The sequence below is a fragment of the Xyrauchen texanus genome, chromosome 8 (genome assembly GCF_025860055.1).
Source record: "Xyrauchen texanus isolate HMW12.3.18 chromosome 8, RBS_HiC_50CHRs, whole genome shotgun sequence".
Lineage (NCBI taxonomy): Eukaryota > Metazoa > Chordata > Actinopteri > Cypriniformes > Catostomidae > Xyrauchen > Xyrauchen texanus.
The window spans coordinates 14,707,138-14,729,551 of record NC_068283.1 but is presented as its reverse complement, the minus strand read 5'-3'; positions in this window follow the sequence as shown (position 1 = coordinate 14,729,551).

Here is a 22,414-nt window from a genome sequence, read left to right as displayed (position 1 = left end):
TTAAATTTTATGTTTTTTGTTTGGCAGTCGCTGCTGCCAGTCATTTGTTAAAGTTTTTTTTATACAGTGCATAAATATAAATCTAATAAGATTTACCTTAAAATTACAAAGAACATTTTTAAATTGTTAATATGGACATCAACCTTTATATAATGAGCTACATATTTAATTACAGATAATTATTGTCATTTTACATAAATTTGTCTGTAGTTTTAGAAAACGGAAAAAATACAGTAAAATAATCTAGTAATTTATCCGTAAAAAAATTGGAAAAACATGTAATTTGTCATGAACCGTAAAATTCCAGTTAGGTTGTTAATTTACAGATAATTTCTTTGTTTTGTTTTTGATGTAAATAAATTTTCTGTAAAATTAGTAATTTTGTTTTTACAGTGCACAGTCTATAAACTCCATCCTCAAGTGAACTTTGGTTTGCTCTTGGTTGATGCACCAAAATATGTATTTGGTTAGATGCTGGATTTAAAGGTGAAGTGTGAAATTTCTTCAGTACTAGCATCACCAAACAGAATTGCAATGGTTGGACAAACAGAAAGTCCCGCTCCAAACTCACACCATTGGTTTGAACCAATGTTGCTGTGTCAAGCTGGTCAGGATGATCAAATAAACAGAAGAAATTTAATGAATTAAAAGTGCCACTCAGTGTTTACACTTTTTGAGGGAATCTGCCTACACTGAAAAAAAAAAAGAAAAGATTTTGTGGTGAAGTAAATACAGCAGAAAAGATTAAAGCTGCTGTAAGCCATTTTTTTCATGGACAAGTATGCCAAAAATGTTCCTACTCCCTTATAGATATTACTGAAATAAGTGTCCTGAGATATCTTACTGGTCTGTGACAGCTGTAGACTTTGTAATCAGCAAACAAAAATGTGTCCACGGACTGCAGATATTGACGCTTTTCATTTTGCTCATCATCACGCATTTTGCTCGTTCTCATAGTGTTGTATTTGCAGCGGATCATTGAGGCTATGATTCATAATGTTTGTCAGTTGAGGGCGCTATTGTGCCACTGTTGAATTTGACAGCCACAGGAACAAACAATGCTGCTCTTTTGCTTGGTTTTGGTCTCAAAAGTATCTTTTGAGTGTGGGGTTTTGGAATGAAGGGGAGTGGCTAATTCATTGTCACATGAATGCTGCAGAAGCTAAAATCGCATACAGAAAATGTAAGTACTTTCTACACTGAATAAGTTAGTGTGAACTTGAAAATATTAACTTAATTCTACATTTCTACTCAATTCAACCGTGCAAAATTGAATGCTCTAGCTTAAAAGTAAATATTATTGAATTTTGCCAAATTGTTTGGTGTGGTGAAAATTATGCCACAACAATGGGACAGTGGTGATGTTTAATAGTTTATAGAAATAACTGTCAAACTGGTTTATGTCTATCTCATTTTTTTGTTTAGATTATCATAGTTTGAAATGTAATAATTCATATTTTTATAAGGGATTTTCATAGTTTAATATTGAAAGTCTGTGTCTGGGACAAGGCTTAAACAATAAAACCTAAACATAAAAGGCATATGAGAAGTACTAAAAATAGATGATTTGTACATGGTAAAAAGTTTACAAGTCTGTTTTGAAGTTTAAACATGTACTGTATTAATACAATTCTAAACCCTAGGAGAATAAATTGCCAGAAGTTGAACACCAAAAAGGTTTGATTGACTTTGAAATTTGGAGTTAGTTCAGAAAGAGTACTTTTCAGTTTTCATTGCAATGTTTACACAATTGCAGCTGTGGCCCCCTCCGGTTTCCACATTTTGCTTTTCATGTTTAGACAATTGCAATTTTTTTTTACTTTTACGTTTATCATAAGTGTTTTGTTCACAGAAGAGGTCCAAGTCTCATTTTTTATGTATATACGTACAGTCCTCAAGGTAATGTTTCCACAAATGGAAAGAGAAAAACAGTTTAAAAGAAAATAGCCAAATTCCTGCAGTCAAACTTGACTCAGGGAGTTCTAAACCTGACTGCTTCATTCCACAGGGAAGTTTAGAAAGATGAGATGTTGATGATCAGTTAAATTCTTTTGACAGTCCTTCTGAACAGCCAAAGTCCTATTAATGCACTCCATTATCCTCTCTCCTCAAGATACATCTCATGAGATTTCAGATACTTTTGGGAGGAGCTGTCTATAGAAACCTAGTAACTTTTTAAACACCTCTTATTTATATGAAAATAGAAACAGTGCTGACATAACATTTAATCCAAAAGAAAAGTGCAAAGTACAAATTAGTTCAATTACTCCAAAATGAGGAAAGTGTACAGTGTTTCATTATCACAATTATCACCTTGGACTTGATTGAACAATGTGTCCTTATGATTCCCGTTATAGACTTCAACTTTTATTGGCGCTCCATATATGATTTGGTTATTTGAGAGAGTTTTTTTTATTTTAGCTGAGTGTAGAAAAGCTGTAATATTCTTACCATAATATTAAGGATTTTGCAGCTTATGTCTTTCAAAAATACTTTGTCAGTTGTTTCTTACTAGGAAAATATCACAGTTATCAAAGATGAAAACAAGTCTCTGATGTTGCTTTTGTTAGTGATGAGACATCAAGATAAACAGTAAAATTATACTTAGCAATAAGATGAAAAAACATTATATTTGAGATTTTCTCTCTAAATTAACTGCAGTTCTTTCTATGGTATCCCACTGTTTTCATGTGCCATATTCTGTGAGACTTTGGTCGCAGAGGGATTGATGGGAATAAAATTGTGTCCCTGGCAGAGAGGAGGCTGCATGGTGTGTGTTGAGAGGAGTTTAAAGAGAAGCAGGTGGAAGCCTGGAGCTGAACAGCAATATGGGCCATGAAGACTTGTGGGAGCTCACATAACATCCTCCCTTTGATCTCTTTCCTTATTAGTATACATTTGCTCTGCAAATCCAACAATGAATACTCCTGCAGCCCCTGTGGTAACAGTGGGCTTCATTAAAGTGAGGCTATTGAGACACTCATCTTCGATGAAAACATATATTCCAAACATATTCATATGACTCATGATAGAGGTAGTTCTCCAAATGCAGCCTCTGTTTTACTTTTTCTGAAAGCCCTTAGATGAAGGAACACAATCCCTTGATCCTCTTTACAGACTACAAGTTTAATAAACAATATGGTCAATTAAAGGAATAGTTCACTTGTAAGTTAAAATTCTGTCATAATTTCTGTACTCACCCTCATGTAGTTCCAAAACCAAAAGAATACATTTAAGAATATATTTTTGTTAATAATTATTACTTTTTTCAATGAACAAAAAGACACCATAAAATGATAATACAACTATTCCATTATATGTAATATATTCCAAGTCTTCTGAGAACACACGATAGCTTTGTACGAGGAACAGACAGAAAATGAAGTTCTTGTTTACAGACGATCTTGCCCTCCCAGATGCTTGCGTGTAGCCCTTGTTCCAATCCAGAATTCACAGTTGACGTGTCACGTTCTGTTTCTAAACACGTTAGAATCAATGCACTTTTGGATTATGATACGCACCATTTTTTTATCTGGATGTGAACGCAGGCTAGACATAAACAGAGGATAAGATTATAAGTGAGTAGCAAATTAACCTTTGGTCCACACACACACACACACACACACACACACACACACACACACACACACACACACACACACACACACACACACACACACACACACACACACACACACTTATATCATTATGGGGATTTTCCATAGACTTTCATGCATTTTATACAGATCTAATGATAATTTTGATCCCCTAACCCTACCCAAAAACCTAACCCTCACAGAAACATTTGAGCATTTTGACGTTTTAAAAAAAAACAACAAAGTTTAGTGTGTTTTATATTCCATTTTCCTCATGGAGACCACTGGCTGGACCCCACAAGGTAGGTGATTTCAGGTTTTACTATCCTTGTGGGGAAATTTGGTCCCCACAATGTAGTATAAACATGTACACGCAAACAATATTGACAATTATAGATTTTTTTTTTTTAAGTGCTTTTAAAAGCATTAAAATAGACAGAAAGGCAATTTTGTTGATGTAACAAGATATCACAATTATTCTGTATATTTGAACACAAATTGTAAATGGGTGGCTACCTTTGCCAGCCAAACAACTACTTTTAAGATTACAGATACAGTTGAAGTCAGACGTTTACATGCACTTTGGTAGTATTTAGTAGCATTGCCTTTAAATTGTTTAACTTGGGTCAAACGTTTTGGGTAAACTTCCACAAGCTTCTCGCAATAAGTTGCTGGAATTTAGTTGTAATTTTCTATCGGATTGAGGTCAGGGCTTTGTGATGGCCACTCCAATACCTTGACTTTGTTGTCCTTAAGCCATTTTGCCACAACTTTGGAGGTATGCATGGGGTTATTTTCCATTTAGAAGACCCATTTGCGACCAAGCTTAAACTTCATGGATGATGTCTTGAGATGTTGCGTCAATATAATCACATAGTTCTCGTTCCTCATGATTACATCTATTTTGTGAAGTGCACCAGTCCCTCCTGCAGCAAAGCTCCCCCACAACACGATGCTGCCATCTCATGCTTCATGGTTGAGATGGTGTTCTTCAGCTTGCAAGCCTCACCCAACATCTAAACATCATTGTGGCATTAATGCATTAATATGGTGATCTTAGATCTTAACTCTCAGACCACGTCCACACTAATACATTTTTAGTGACATGTTTAGATGTCTTTTAACAATGCATTAATATGGCTATGTTTATGCCTCTCATCCACACTGGAACTGCCGAAAAAAGAAACATTCGAAAAGCTCTCTTCATTACTGCATACTTTTTAAAAACAATGACGTTAGGAAATGGAAAACTGAGTTAAGCGGATTAAGTGTGAATGTGGCCTCAAAACAGGTGAACAGGTTTGAATGCTTGAAATTATCATCTTTCAAATAATAATAATAATAATAAAAAGACATCACTGTTAAAACTGTCATACCAGTTTATGGTGGTTAGTGGTTTGAAGACATTGTAGCTGATTTGTTGCTGGTCCAGTGTGGCTTACTAAACTTAACCTCACCTAAGAGAGCCTACCAGGTTTAAATCAGGCACCAGCTGGTAGTCCAGCTAAACAACCAGCCTGAATGATGAATCACCATAAATGACCAGCTTTGACTAGCTAGACCATGTTTTACAAGCTACCATCTGAAGTTGGTTTTAGCTTGATTGTCCACCAGGGAAAGCTAAAATTGTTTGAGAGCTGTTCGATGTGCTAACTGTTAGATTTAAGTATCTCTCATCAAACATATCTGTTTGAAAGTTTAATGACACAATTCAAGCAAAATTGTGAAATTCTTTTAAGTTACTCTGATTCTCAGTTCTTACCATACTGTGTTCTAAATGGATAGGAAAAGTGTTGCACTAATTATGCTGATTTATAATTTAAGTTATTACCTTGCCATTTGTTTTTTGATTTTGCCAAGATGTCAGTAATCAGCATGTTTTGGAGTGATAATGATTTTGCTGACCCATCAGAGACCCAATTAAGTGTAAGCACACAGGCATCCCCTCTGCACCATCTTGTTTAGTTTGTTCCATCAGTGCCTGCTGTTTGGTAATCCAGCTTTCAATTAGGAACTCCACTTTGTGACCAGCAGGGTCTCGCTCAGACCCATCCCTGTCAAATCTCACTAATACAGCTGTGCACAGTGAGCCCTGACACTACTAATTTAATATCAGGCCTTTCTTACACTCATTTTAGATGCTGATAACAAGAGCAAATCCTATATCATCTGATTTCAACCAAGCATTTTTTTTCTGCACCGATCCTGACATAATATTACAGTACAGTTTACAGGAGACATTTGGGGTCAATTGTACATTAGAATTCCTACATAAAGGGCAGTTCTAGCACACATTTTGGATTTGGTTAGACACTGATATGTATACTATAAACAGAGTATTGAACCTGAAGCTATAAACTTGAGCTTTGATGATTAGTCCCTTCTGAAATACATATATAAATAAATATGCCATTTAGAGATCTTTCTCAGAAAAATGTCAAAGATTTCCTGGTAAATGTGTGTCCTGCTCTAAGGTTGTGTGAGAGTATTGAACTCAGTCACGTGTGGTTGCACCCTTGTAAAGGTTCCATCAATTTTGGTTCCAACCAGTCTTCAAAGGTATCATAAATATTTCTACCCCTCTGAAGTGTATAAAAGGGGTTTTGTATTAGATGATGTCAAAATGTTAATCGTGTACATTTCAGTGTCTATCCAATACAAAAATATACATGTACTGTACATTTACATACTTATGTGAATAAGCTCAACCTGGTAGAAGAGCACTTTTGTGTGTGTGTGTCTGTGTGTGCGTGTGCCAATGAAGTGAAAGAAGATACATGGAATACAAAACATTTTCATGACAACATTTACACTTTTTTTATGAGACTTGAGATTTGTGATGCCTGCTTTGCATCTTAGATGCTTCTTAAACAACAGTTCTTTTATAAACAATGAAAAGGGTGCTGGGTAGAATTCTGTTGGACTAAATCAGTAAATTTAGCTGTTTGTTGGACAAGAATAGATTTGTGCAAGACACTGACAATGAAAGCGCCATTAGTGGTACACCTATCGGAATTCCTTTTCACTGGGTGGTTGCATCAGCTTCTTAGTGTGGGATAAGAAGTGTGAGCTTGACATTAATTAGTGGTTTCTTTCTTCTGGGGCTAATTTTAGCTTAATAAGTCTACGCATATCTTGTGCATCTTCTCAGTGTGTGTGTGTGTGTGTGTGTGTGTGTTCTATTTTTTTGTGTTTTGTATGATTGAATATTCATACCTGTTACAAATGTTTGTAATTTAGGAGTAGCAACAATCATATATCAAAGGAGAATTATAGTTCCCCGTCTGTCGCTCACTCAACGTTGTGTCGAATGAAGTGACACTAGAGGTCTTTCTTGAAGGCTTCGGTTACCTCTGAACTTGAGATAATGAGAAATTGCGAGACAGAATTTGCATGTCCCTTCCCCAGACATACGGGTATAAAAGGAGGGAATCGTGCATCTGTTTAGTCAAATTTTTTCTTTGGTGTCGAGCAGTTGTGTGTTCAGCAAGCTGGTGTTCCACTACTGTTCCACTCACCTTTAAGAGCATTACTGTTGGATCATACGGCGCATTACCAGCGGCTTTCTCCCTTCTCTGCATGCCAGTGCAGACCATGCCCCTGAACTCTTCAACAGAGTTTCCTTAAAAAGACTCATCTTCAAAAAGACATTCTCTTTTAGAGGAAATATACTCTTTTACAGGTGTATTTGCTCTTTAATGGCTAAAACTTGGAGATCTTGCAATTACAACATACATTGAATCATAAAACACTTAATAAATCACTTATTCAATATCAAGGAATAACAGAGTGGCTATATTGTGTACATATGTTAAGTGTAGTGTAATCAGTTAATTTTAAATATATGGTTTTGAACATATTTTACTATAGAGGTAGGTTAAAAAAATGTAAAATAAAGTTTGTATAAAAATGAAAACTCAAACACACACAAAATATATATATAGGCCCCCATAAGAGTTAAGGGATCTCCCATAAGACAAAATAATGTAACTTGGAGTGTCCCCTGGTGTTTCATCAAAACTAAAAACATTAAAAAAAATAAAAATTCTAATTTTTGCAGTAACAGAATGCAACATTGTCTCTCCCCATTTTCATAAATAACCTAAACCATATTTGTGAATATATTGTAAATATCTAAACATGTCCGAATGCACCACATGCTTAAATAAACATCTAGGTTACTGTTGTAACCTCCGTTCCCTGATGGAGGGAAGCCAAGCCAAGCCAGCCGCGCCCTTTTCTCTCTCCAGGTTTCTCGCATTGAGTTAAAGCGGCTGGGGCCATTTAACGCTATAACACACATCAGGGAAGGCGTTCTTTTCCAACTCCTATTCTTTCAGGGGGAAAAGACCACACCCTGCCCAGGCTGGAGAGAGGTTAAATGTGGGGAATACATCACATGGGTTTTCAGGCCACATGAGGAAGCGGCGCGGTGGTAGATCCTACCTACTGCGAGGGAGGAGTTGCCCAAGGGAGACGTGGGTCCGCTGGTAGGGGGACCATACCGTGGAAAATACACACAGGGGGATTAATCTATTAAGGCCAACCCTGTGGAGCACATATTCCAGTACAGAGTAATTAGTACCCGTACCGAATTCTACATGCTCGGACCTGAGAAAATACAGGACGAGACCGACTCAACCCTGAGATTGTAGAATCTCATAAGGGTATTGGGTGTTGCCCAGCCTGACGCTCTGCAGATGTCTGCTAGGGATGTGCTGTTGGCCAGTGCCCACGAGAACGCCACACTGCTCGTAGAGTGTGCTCAAACCTGAAAGGGGTCGGACACGGCCTGGGTCTGATAGGCCAGCCATGGCATTGACGACCCAGTGGGCAGCCTCCTTTCAGTGCCCCTTTCTGCTGTCTGCCACAGCAAACAAAGAGCTGCTTAGAACATCTAAATCTCTGCATGCGGTCCACATAGGTATGCAAAGCACGGACACAGCAATGATAAGGCTGTGTCTACCTCCTCCTGGGGACCCGAGGGCTTTGCTTGCAGGTTCACTACCTCTGAGGGAGTCATAGGAACCTTGGGCACGTAGCCTGGTCGGGTCTTAGGATGAGGTGAGCATCTGCCGGACCGGACACCAGGCAAGTGTCGCTGACAAAGAACACTAGCAGGTCCCCAACCCTCTTGATGGAAGCGACACAATCAGGAAGTCCGTCTTCAAGGAGTTGGCTCTAAGCTCGACTGACTCTAGCGGCTCAAGGGGGGGGGGTCTCTGAAGTCCCAACAGGACCACAGAGAGATCCCATGAGGGGAACAGGCATGGCCTGGGAGGGTTCAGCCTCTAAGGAACCTGATGATCAGGTCATGCTTCCCTAAGGACTTGCCATCCACTGCATTGTGGTAAGCCAACATGGCAGCTACATAGACCTTCAAGGTGGGGAGGTGGGGGGGGCAGTCTCCCCTTCAGCCTCTCCTGCAGACATGAGAGCACTGACCTGACTTCGCATCTCTGCAGGTCTTCAGATCGTGAAGAACACCAATTCGTGAACAAGTGCCACTTCAGGGCATAAAGCTGCCTGGTAGAGGGAGCTCTGGCTTGGTTGATCATGTCTACGACAGCAGGTGGTAGGCCACTTGGATCTTCCGCAGCCTGTCCAAGGGCCAGACATGGGGGTTCCAGAGATCTGGGCATGGATGCCAGAGGGTTCCCCGTCCCTGAGAATGAAGGTTCCTTCTCAGGGGAATCTGCCAGGGAAGTGCTGTCGCAAGGAGCATAAGATCTGAGGACCAAGTCCGAGTGAGCCAATAGGGGGCCACTAGGGTGATTTGTTCATTGCCCTCCCTGGCCTTGCAACAGCACCTGTGCAAGAATGCTCACTGGGGGAAATGCGCATTTGCGCAGCCCCCGGGGCCAGCTGTGTGCCAGCGTATCTGTTCTGAGGGAAGCCTCCATTAGGGAGTACCAGAGCGGGCAGTGGGAGGTCTCTAGGGAAGCAAACAGGACCACCTGTGCTCTCCGCTGAGCATGCGTCACAACAGCACGTCCACTGCCGTGTTGAGGCTGCCTGGGATATGAGTGGCGTGCGGCGACCTGGGTGATGGCGGGCGACCTGGGAGTTGGCGGGCGATTTGTGACACATGACGAGAGTGTACACCGCCTTGGCAATTTATGTACGCCACCGTCGTGGTGCTCTCTGAACGGATCAAGACGTGCTTGCCCTGGATCAGCGGGGAAGACCTCCACCGGGCAAGAAGTACAGCCAACAACTCTAGGCAGTTGATGAACAAATGTAGGCACGGTCCTGTCTGGGAGCCAGCAGCTGTGTGACCATTGCACATGACAACCCAACCTAGTTTGAAGGCGTCTGTGGTGACCACGACGCGTCTGGGTCTGTCTAAGGGTTGGATGTCTGGCGGCAGAAAGAGGTGATGAACACACGGTATGTGCCACAGCACCATGCCCATCTTGGGACTCAAGCCAGTATGAAGCCAGTGCTGAAACGGTCTTATATGCATCAACTCGAGCGGCGCAGCCACTATGCCCCAGGAGCATCTGGAACCGCAGCAGTGGAACTGCTGTGCCTTGTCTGAGTGAACTTAGGCAGTTCAGCACCGGCTGAGTGCGCTCATTTGTGAGGCGTGCTGTCATTAAGACTGAGTCTAACTCCATGCCGAGTAAAGAGATGCTCTGAATTGGGGAGAGCTTGCTCTTTTACCAGTTAACCTGAAGGCCAAGAGAGCTGAGGTGCCTGAGCACCTGGTCCCTGTGGACGCACATAGACACTCACGGATGCCCACTTCCCTTAGCGGGGCACGGGCGGCTTCTGCTACCTTCGTGAAGACGCAAGGGGACAGGGACAAGCCGAAGGGGAGGACCTAGTATTAGTACATCGGGCCGTCAGACACGAGCTGTAGGATGAGTCTGTGCCGAGGCAAAAGTGAGACCTGAAAGTACACATCCTTCAGGTCTTCCACTGCCAACAAATCTAGATACTAGACACATGTTACAATAAGTTTCCGCGTGATCACCTTTGAACCGGAGTCTGTGTGAGGCCCGGTTCAGAACTCGCATGTCCAAGATTGGCCGCCACGCACCACCTGTCTTGGGTACGATGAAGTGAGGGTCATAGAACCATGGCTCTTTCGCATCCCTGTGGGGTGAGTGCCTGGCAAACTAAATCACGTTGCTGAGTCGGATGGTCACGTCTAGCCAGCGCAACGGGTTGGAAGCATAAGTACTGCGTCCAAGCTCCGAGCGGGGGGGTGCTAAGGGGACGATCACGTATGACATACCCAGTGGGGCTTCGCAGCAGGGGAAGCAGGTATTATTATGTCAAAGCAAAGTTGTGTCCAAAAAAACTCAAAGCACTTACCTTGCTCTGCGTACTCGGATGGGGGCGGGAAAGTTGGAGGTCCTATGGAGGCATCCTCTAGACTCATCAGAGCTGGCCTGCCGGGAGTCTACTGTTGAACGTGTGGAGGTGAGGTTAACACGTCCATGGTGCCGTGACTGTAGGTGGGGGCAACTGTTAGGTGACTAAAGGAGTGAGGGAACCACTTTTTCTTGGAAATGTGGGTACTGTGGCCCAGGCAAGGGCCCGGCAAGTAATTTCCCTCCTGGCCCTGCACCAGGGGATGGAGTGACTCAGATACTAACTCCGTAGCAGCCATCTCGCTCCTTGGTTCGTGAGATGGGAGCATAAGCTTCCTGCAGGGAGCTCTATGCTGGGGCTGAGAGCTGGGTCCAGGTTGAAGCGGAGGTACCTGTTGTTTAGAAGCCGCAGGGGGATGCCCTCGGTGAGCAGACGGAGCATGGCTTGCGCTGGAACGCCGGCGAGGCATGATGTGGGAGATGGCCTCCACGGCTTCAGCGACTCATCATGCACCTCGGGGCCATGGCTGTGAGCGGCGCCCTGACCCGAGGAACCAATTGTCTAGCCATGAGGGGGGGACGGAAGGTTCCAGTCCAGCCCCGTGCTCACGGCGGCCCGGGCAAGCTTAGCGGACATCTGTGCGTCAGACTCCGACTGGACAAGCAGACCCAAAGGTGGCAGAAGTCGAGTCATCATCATAAGACACCACTGTGATGCTCTCCGATGCAGCGGTGAAATCATCATCCAGCAGGGGGTGGCTTGTGGGGATTTACCCTGCGGAACCGAGCCTGCTGCATTCCCAGTCATGCTGGCCCCAATCCCGTAGGAAGGAGGCATGGCGTGGAGGTAATGTTGGGGGTTATGCCATGATTATGTTTTCGCACTGAGAACATGAACCATTCATAAAACGCTGCCTGCGTGGGATCGCAGCCCAGACATGCGAGGCAGCTCTTACGACCATCAGAAGCGGAGAGATATCTACCGCATCCAGGAACTACACAAAGTCGGAAAGACATCTTTAAGTTGAGGTACACAGTCTTAAAGGTACTTTCAGTCATAAATAATATTAACAATTTCTGTTCTCCAACACATAAAAGCTGATCTTGGAGAAAACAAACCTGTTTGCTTACATCATCAAAGACTCCTGTTGAGAGGAAAACACTTTGTTGGTATGAATATTCATGTTTAGCACTCACCAGTGGGTGTTGCAGTCAGAAGTGGACAGGTAGCATTTGACTTTTTATTAATTTTCATAGGCACCTGCCTTGAAATAAGACTCTTGACTCAATTTCCAGACCAAAGGCTAAAATCCAGCTGCTTTGCCTTTCTAGCTGCTTCATTGGCTTTCATGCTGTTCATTTTAATATATATATATGTTTCTGTATCTTATATTTGTCATTGACTGAGGCTAAATACTGAATCTAAAAATGTAATAGATAATTTAAGGTATGACAGAAACCTTATTTAGGTTGTTGCACTTGTGACTAGATTTTGACATGAATTTGTTCTACAAGTGTAATCATGACTCACACTGAACATTATCTGAATTTAGAGAACAAAATGAGATAACTATGCTCTAGCCATCAGAAGATATTGACTTTTTCACACAAAACATGAAACCAATTCTGGTCAAACAGACCTTTATTTAAACTGTCTGCCACCAAAGCTTCACTCATGAGGAATTGCACATAAAGGTCCCATTGGGACACACTGGCTGTATTTTGCTTACAGGCAGAACAGCTCCATTGCCTCAGTGTATGTGTCAGGCATTATGAGCTGTTCAATACACTGAGTGTACATAAAACATGGCAGAGATCTGATATTTCACCCACTAAGCAGACGTCTGCATCAGATGTTCGTATGGCATTTAAATTAATAAATTAAAAGAATTTCAAACCATAAAGAATCAGGCATAATGAGCAAGTTATATTCTGTGATCATCTCTCTAAATGGAATTATACCTAGATGTATTTTACAGAGAGAGCGAGTGAATCACTTAAAAGCTTGCCTGAGGCAATGCTATTGTGAATCTATAAAAAATCTGTATTGAGTCAACCATGACATCCGTGTACAGCGGCAACTAGAGATAAAGTCTATAATTATTGTGACTCATGGTTTAATTTCATTTAGGTTCTTTGTTAAAAAGACAGATTAAAGAACAGGTGGAGAAATGACTAACAGAGATGTAATTAACAGAGCAAGTAAATATTTGCAGAGAGTAAATATTTTCTGATGTTGTGCTTCTTGCTGCAAATCATGCACAGTTGCTTTGTATGTCACATTGAGAAAGATTAGCAAGAGAACAGTAATGCTGGCGGAAGAAATGGAAATGTTTAATGGAAAAGGAATAATGGCATTCTAAGGAGTAGTGACCATGGGCCAATGGTACCATAGCATCATATGCAAAAATAAATATAGGAAAATAAATAATATACTCATAATTTTTCATTTATTCACAAGTTTAATTTAGCTTAGCCTTACACTATTACTTCATGATTGTGGGATGGAAATTTACATTTTATTTTCCACACTGATAAAAACTCCTTGGATGAGAGTGCTTGCACCATAATTTTTAAGGTATAGTTCATCCAAAAACAAAAACAATCTGCTATAATTTAGTCACCTTCGTGTTGTTTCAAACCTGGGTGACATTCCTTCAGCCTGATCTCATGAATTTTACATGACTGTGGCTCCATTTTTGCAAAAAGTCACTGTGTGGCACTAAAAGAGATTTACATTTTCTCCCAAACAGATGAGGTTTTTAATGTTAATGCTCTATCAACTTTTAAAAAAAAACGTAGCAACTCCTTCATGCCAACTGAATAAAACAATGCAAAAATAAACATTTCACAATGAAAATCAGTCAGAGATATGATTCATACACTAAAAGTAGTTAAAGTAAAATCCTGCAATGAATTCATTAATTATGTTTTATTTCACATCTAGGCTATTTATCCAGATATTATTTTTGTTAATATTGTAATTAACTACATTGTAGCATTTGGTTACATTGTATTTTGTGTTCCCTCAGACCTGATTAAGTTCATAAATAATAAACATCCATCCCTCCCACACTTTTGGCTTCTAGCAGCCTGTCCATGTATGTATTTAAATCGTTCGGAGCAGTGATATACTGGATGTTCTTAATGCAAACATTTTATTCAGCATGTACAGTGTGTAGCGTTATGTGTAAATAAAAAGTGAGAGAGTGCAATAATGACTATTTCCCTAAACTTATTTTAATGTTAATAGTACAGTATAGCGTATTACTGTAATAACGTTTGAGCTTTGGGGATTTCAGTCTTCTAAAGAATATGAGAGGTTGCTGACTATTTGGATTTAATTTGTTTGGTATGGATGATAAGTATTATATGTTTTTTAATTATTCGTTTGATTCTGTTTCGAGAACATATACAGTCCTAATTCATCTTTAATTCGATTTGAGATTAAAATCGTATTTTAACAAAACTGCATATAGGCTATATTCTACAATAACAAAACTAAATAACATAATATTGTAAAGAGAATCTATGAAGCTATGCACATGCACATTAAAAACTTCCAGTGATGTTGATTATGTAGTGGATTAAATGTACTACTTCATCGCTCTACAGTCCACAGCGAGGACAGTCTCCATCGCTGTGTCGGAACCACTGATATATAAATAGAACTGGATCGCTGATGCAATGTTAAATTGCCAGCTGGAGGTGAATCCACCGGAAGTGTTCGAGCAGCCATTTTAGTATGCCCAACCTCTTACTCGCCAATGACTTATTGGAGAAAACATCCCCGTTTCACTGTCTCTGACCTGTGGATAAGAAAATTGCATTTCGCCCTCTAGTGACAATCATGTTTAATGTATAATTTGCTTGTATTGGATAATATTCGTTACTAGAGAGAAGATATTAGTGGATCGCGATGTCAGAGCATTCACTTGCCCCAGTGTTCAGTCTATCATTGCAGCACAACGATCACCAAAGGAAGCGGGAAAACGGTCCACAAGGGTGACAATACATCCTTACCCCCGAAAGAGACTTTAAGAAAGTCAGACCAGGATTTCTAAATTTACGTAAATGCCCGGTATTTGCTTGTTTTCATATTGAAGTGTTCTCTGTAGTCAGTTTAATTCACTGTCCTCCAGTCGAACTCATATCAGTTTAATTAGACCCAACTTTACATGTCTCTCTCTCGCTCTCTGTGTGCCCGCTGCACGTGTGATTAGTGGGAGAGAGAGTGCGCACTCTTATTCAGGTGACCCTGAGTAAAAGGTACTTTTTGATAAAAACATAACAAAAGCTACTATGACCAAACACTTTGATGTTCACAATAAATAAGGCTGTTTGTATCTTGCCTCCATTTCAGTGAACTTGTTTACATTCAGCTGATCTGTTCGCTGATGAAGTTTGTTAGAGGTGAATACTATTTGATATACAGTAGATATACTTAACTTGGCTCTGGCTTTGTCATGTTCACTGTTGTCTTTTGTTTTTGTGCTTTTATGTTGAAGTTTAGTTTAGTTCCTGTTTCCTGTTTGGTTTTTGTAATTTCTTTTTATGATTGGTTTTCCCCTGATTGTTCCTCCTTCCCTGATTGTTCCCCAGGTGTCCCTCATTCCCTTGCTTGTTCCTTTCTGTATTTAAACCCTGGTTGTTTGTTCAGTCTCTGTCGGTCGTTGTTTGTGAATGTTGTTGAATGTTTATGTTATGGTTGCTCTTCATGTTTCGCCGTTATTATCCCACCTTGCTCATCAAGTTCTGTGTACCCTCGATGTTTTCTTGTTTTAGTTTCAGTTTTGTCCCCCCGTGGATGTGTTATTTTGTTCCTGTGTATTTTGTCTTCACTTTGATTTAAATAAAGAACCGCATGTGGATCCCACCTCCTCGTCTGCCTCTGTCTTCGTCCACATCGTAACAGGCTTTCAAGAAACAAGAAAAATTCCAGACTTCCATAAATAAATAAATAATTACATGTGTAGGACGTTTGCATTGCAGGTATGTACATGTAGATTTCAGATATAAAATCGGTGATTGAAAGACTAATGTTTATGCACTGAAATTAGTTGATTTCCTATTAAGTCAATAGGGACATTGGAATGTTTGGGCATTGCAATATGGCAGTGGCTTCACTGATCTGATGTCTTGAGCAATCCAGTTCTATATACACTACTGGTCAAAAGTTTTGGGTCACTTATTCATTCTTTAATTAATTATTTTATTTTTTACATTGTAGAATGATAGTAAAGTCATCAAAACTTTGGAATAACAAATGGAATTATGGGAATTATGTTGTGACTAAAAAACATTTCTAATCAAAACTATGTTGTATTTTAGCATCTTCAGAGTAGTCACCCTTTGCCTAGAATTTGCTGAAATGTACTTTTGGCATTTTCTCAATCAACTTCTTGAGGTATCACCCTGGGACACTTTTCAAACTGTATTGAAGGAGTTCCCATCTACAGTACTGTATGTTGGGCACTTATTGGATGCTCTTCTTTATTATTCAGTCCAAGTCATCCATTTCAAAAAACTTTTTTTTTTTTTTAACAACATTTATTTTTGTAATGAAATATTTATAAGTTAGCATTGAAAATCAATTATTCTATGGAAGAAATTAATGGGATTTTTTTATTTCCGGAACAGACTGTTGTGCTCTATAGCACTCAAGGGACTGATGTGGGTCTCACACCATTGAATTATTGAAAAATACACACCTGAGGTGATAATGCGACCATGGCGCACATTGGAGACATCGTTCAGGGTTTTATCTCAAGACATATTCTGGTTTTCCTCCCTAAAATGCTCTACTGGAACTACTTTCTTCCACCATGGATTTAGCGTCTTGCTTTGACACAGCCTCCGTTGCTAGTTTGAATATGTCACTTTAGAACTAGTAGCTAGTGCTTTCAAGTACTTTCTGGAGAAACAAGGTATTTCGAGTGTATATGTGTGTGTATAATCCGGGTGGTTTATGTGTAATGATTCAGTGTGACAAAGTAAATGGTCGTGTATCTCTTTAAAGGGCATGGCCGATAAGACGTATTGCAGCCAGCACAGTGTTAATTATCAGTGAGGTCTATCCAGCACATAGCGCACACTTCTTCCCCCCTCTTAATTTCTTCAATTTAAGATTTTAGCCTAATTCATTTTCTTAATTTTAGCTTACTGTTCCCTTCAATAGTATGTAGTCATGTGTGTTTTTGAAATAATATATTGTATTACTCAAGGGTTCTGTTTTTAATGCTTGATTCTGACTTGTTCATGGACGTTCTAAGGTGTGGAATTAATTGTCAAGTAAACGCACGGCTATAAAGTAGTTCCAGGTCTTGACAGTATAACGGTTCCATGTCACTTCGCCAAATTATTTCAGTTATTTCAAAGAGCCCTACAGGCTACCACAACAAAATAACAAATTAAAAGAAAGACATTGGACAAGTACAACGGATAAGAATCACAAACATTGTCTATAACATCATACATTTATTTCAAATTTGACTGAAAAGCATCCTAGGGCTCCATATCTTTCTCTCTCTTGCTTTTGCTCTCGTCTCACCCACCCACACACGTGCGCACACACGCACGCCCACACACCTGTGTTACTCCAATGCCGAAAAGCAGCACATCCTCCATTGCTAGTTCTAACGTGGCGTTTTCGAATTAGCAACAAATGCATGAACTGTATCAAGGCTACATACACTTGATCAATACAACAGTTTCTATATTATATTAAATATTTGTGGGGGAAAACCCTTGCACTCCACCTCTCAAACATGCACTCCCACACTCATGGACACACAGACAATATACGCCTAACGCACACACATAAGGCCCAAACATACTCGAGAAAAACAGAGTCGTCATCTCAGCGCACTTCTGCATCTCAGTGGGGATGAAAAAACGTATTAAGGTTTACAACGGGAATATGACGACACACACCTTGGCGATTTTGAAGCGATATTACTTCTGACGAGAGCTGCAACAAAAATGGTAATCCCAGAAGCAAGAGCTCTCATTTTCTCAGTTTCTCTCTTTTGATCCCTCAAATACAAACTCATATACTAACTGACACACACACGTACTAACTTGTTACTCCAGTAAAGCAGCGCAAGCCTCACAATCCATTGCTAGTTCTAACATGACGTTTTCGAATGAGCAACGAAGGCTCGGACTGTATTAAAGCAAGATGCTGAATCTGTTGTGAAAGAAAGTAGTTCGCTCTCATAAGAGCGTTTTAGATACGAAAACCTGAATATGTCTTGAGATAAAACCCTGAACGATGTCTTATGGTGTAGTAACCATGAGATAAAACCCTGAACGCGGAATAATTGATGACGAACCGTTGAATTGTTTACAAATTATGCACACCTGTGCATCGTGACCGCATTACTACCTTGTGTGTGCATTATTTTTAAACAACTGAACGATAATTGATTCAACGATCAATTACTCCTTAATGCATCTGTTCTCAGTTCAGTTATTTTAAGAATTTAAAAAGTTGCAGATGCAATCTGCATCTGATAACATATTATGTAAAAGGAATTTAATAACGGTGATATTTCCTACATCTATAATGGGATTTACTGTATTTAATTTCAAACAAATACTATCTTGTCACATTTGTTGAAATATCATGATATGTTTAAGATATCATTGTATTTGGTATAAACTGCGCAGTCAATGCATTCTAAAGTCAATATTTATTGAAATGGTACCTGACTTACTGCTTTATTTTAAGTTATCTAAAGTTTGTGTGTTTTACTTTATTTGTAATGAGAGATCGCTGTGAGGATTTTAATCAGAAGTATTGCACCTAGAGCTGTGTTGATTATCAGTGAGATCTATCTTTTATTTTCAATAAATGAACCCTTTATATAATGTGTTTTATTTATTGAATTCATACAAAGATGATCTCATTCAACAGTACTCTCCAGTTCATACTTCTAACGCTTATTAGACCCTGGAATAAATCCAAATTATAGAGGGAGAACCAGGAAATATCATTCTGTGTAAGACTGAAGAGTCTGTTACTCCTATGCTGCTTGATAGTGGAAAAACTCATGAAGGAGATTGGCTCAAAATGGAAGAAGTTAGAAGAATACTGCCCTAGTGTCAGTGCATCTGCAGATGCTCAGAAAGAAAGTAACACTGCTTCTAGCAGGGTGCATACTACAATTGACAAACCCAAGGTTTCAGCTTTTTTTTGCAGTATAACCATTGTCGTTCTTTGTTTCTGCTGATGTACAGTGTGTTATAGTGGAGCTGATGTACAGCACGTTATAGTGGAACAAGCCTGAAGCACATAGAGCAGAAGTATTCTCTGGAAATGTTCCAAAGCACCTGGCAGAAGTTGATTTTTGTACCTGGCAATTTCGAGCAAAGCAGATAATCACAGACAAAATTCTCTCTGCAAGTCAGAAGAGACACATAATTCTGGACTATCTACTGTCTCCAGCCTTGAATGTAGCTCTTAGTGCCTCCCCAAGAGTGTATCTCCATGAGCTAGATAATGCTTATGGCAATGTAACGGGGTGATGAGTTATTCATTCAATTTCTTGAAACTCACCAGAATACTGGAGAAAAGGCATCAGATTATCTTTGTAGACTTCACTCTCTTCTTCAGGAAGTTGTCAAAAGAGATGGCTTGGTAGACGGAAATGCTGATTCTCATTTACTGAAACAATTTGTCAGAGGCTGTTGGGACGACTCATTAATAGCAGCACTGCACTTGAAGGAATGCTTAGAGGATAAGACAAAGTTACTGCCCTTCTCAGAAATCCTGTTGAGGATTAGATCTCATGAACAAGAGAGTCATCATAAAGAGATGCAGAATTTTTTTTATGTTGGGATAAGCTCAGTGAAAGCACACACAATGAAGGATGCCTCTCGAGGACATAAGTAGCGCTACAAGAACAGACCTCAGTACAACTACCAGACAAATACTGGAAGATCAGATGAGTTGTTAAAAGCCAAATCCACACAGAGTGCTCAGAAAATCAAGAGTGACAAAAACAAATAAAGATCTATGCAAAATGTCAGTAGTGTTGTAAGTGTGACTCGCTAAATTTAAAAAGTTTTGTTAAAGGTGTGGAGAGGAATCCCATCCTCACTAACACTGTACCAACCCTGTAAATGCTACTTTAGTACAAATAAAATTATGCAAAAGGCACCAAACCAGACAAACCCTTCAAACTTCTCCAGCAAATACTTAACCTTTAAACATGTAAGAGCTCCTGCTCTCGAACAACTTCATAATTCTGTTAGGTTTATGGACTAGTTTTGGCCACTAGTGGCCCTCATTTCATTTCAGTTTCCGCCTTTGTATCATGTGTTATTGTTTTCACCTGTGCCTCATTTTTGTATGTATTTAAGTTGCTCTGTTCCTCTGTTCTATGCTCAGTTTTTGATATGTTGAGACCAACATCTCTAGTTTTTTTTTTTTTTTGAGAAGACACCCTTTTACCCTTTGAGGTTTTAAACCTTTTTTGACTTTTTGCATTGACCATTTGGGATCTTCTGTTGGTATGACTTTATCTTTTTTCCCCTATTGCCTCTTTGGGACATTTTTGGATTTTTCAGTTTGGAAAAACTTTATGGATTGTTTTGGAATTACCTTCTGGATTAATTAAAAGACATTTAGTGTATTCCCTGACTGTGCTCTAATTTCTGCAACTGGGTCCACATTCCCCATATTCCCCGAGCTCAGTTCCTGACAAGTTCTTCACTGAGAGGTCACTGTTTCTCTGAGTTTCAGAAAGCAAAAGCTGCTGGACATATTCCGAGTGACCTAACTGGAGAATCTTGTGAAGGCACTGCTTGGCTTGATGGTGTTCAATCTAACGGTCTTATTGACACTAGGTTATAAGTCAGCATTATTTCACAATATTTCTATTCAAGGTACCTTACACATAGGGAATTGAGTTCTATCAGTGACTTGCTGCATGTAGAGGGTGCAGCTGGACAAACAGTGCCCTACTTTGGGCATATTGAAGTAGAAGTTCAGTTTCCTCAGTGTGCTGGAATTGGTCTGGCCTGATCAATCCTACAATGAGAAGGTTCCATTTCTAGTAGGCACAAACGTCCCAAGACACCTAATTCAGGACTGTAAGAAAAAAGAGGTAGTTCCAAATATCTGAACTTTTTGCCTATCCAATCTGATTCGGCTGTAGCATATTCACTGTACTGCCAAAGGCAGAAGCCTAAAATAGAGAAAATTAAGGCTTTAAAAGTAAATGTTACTAGCAAATTATCCATATGCATTAAAAAGGATGAAGTATGTATGCTTAAAGGCATCTGTCATTCCCAGGCAGTTGGAAAGCTGTGATTGGAGAACCTCTGAACTGCATTGTTCCAGTGGGTTTTCTCATTTATGATCATATTGTATGAAACCTCTGTCATATAACACATTCAGGATAACTGTCAGGAATGTCTTCAGCCATGCCATTAGCCTTCCTCCAAAGTCCATTATTGCTGAATGTCTGAACTGTCTGGATTGTGCAAATGGTATCCTGAGATTTCCTACAAAGGCCTGACAGGTTTACAGCACACACTTTAACAGTATCTCAGTTTGACAGGTATGACTGGGTTATGGATTCAAGTAGTCTAATTACTTCAGAGTATAAGGAGCATAGACTTTAATGGGTTATAAATGAGTCTCTAATGCCTTTTCCAAACAGGGCCTGGATGTGGGGAGTATGTCTGGAGTCATCCATAGGGTTAGCACATGTGAGTCATGGTCTAACTAGGTGTGAAAGGAAATATTTAGCTCACGAATTAGAGTTTCTTGCTCTGAAACTGGTTCCATACAAATTATTATGAAACTACTCACTGATAGCCCACTTTAAAGTTCTTATGGATAACAATTTGCTTACATATGTACTGACCAGTGCCAAACTCAATGCCTCTAGACCTGCTGCCCTTTCTATGTATAACTTCAAAATTCACTATAAATGTGGAAAACGGAATGAGGATGAAGATGGGCTCTCGTATACCACAGAAACCTCCAATAGATGACAGAGTCTGAGGTGACAGGTCAGAAAATATACTATATGGTGGATCGTGTGAGATTTGCACCAGGTGCTTGATGTTGAGACTTTGGGAGCTGTTGTAATGAGAAACAGTATGAGTGTTAATAGTGATTCAGAAGACGAGACATCATGTGGTACGGAAGAGATGTGTGCAGTAGAAAGTCTTGTGTGTGATAAGAGGCCGTTCCTGATGACTTTGAGAATCCAGAGCCCTAGCCTGGTCAGCAAGCTCTCCCTGGTATGACTCCTGAAGATTGGTGTTGTTTGCAGCGGGAAGATGAAAGCTTAACCCAGATGATTGATATTATGGAAAGGAATATGAACACATCCACTCTAAATCGAAGTCAGGAGGATTGAGAGGTGGAACTGCTGTTGAGAGAACAAACAAAGTTGCTGCTGATAGATAGTGTGTTGTATCGCAAAATAGTAAACCATAGAGGTGAATCATTTTACCAATTAGTACTGCCCAGAAGTA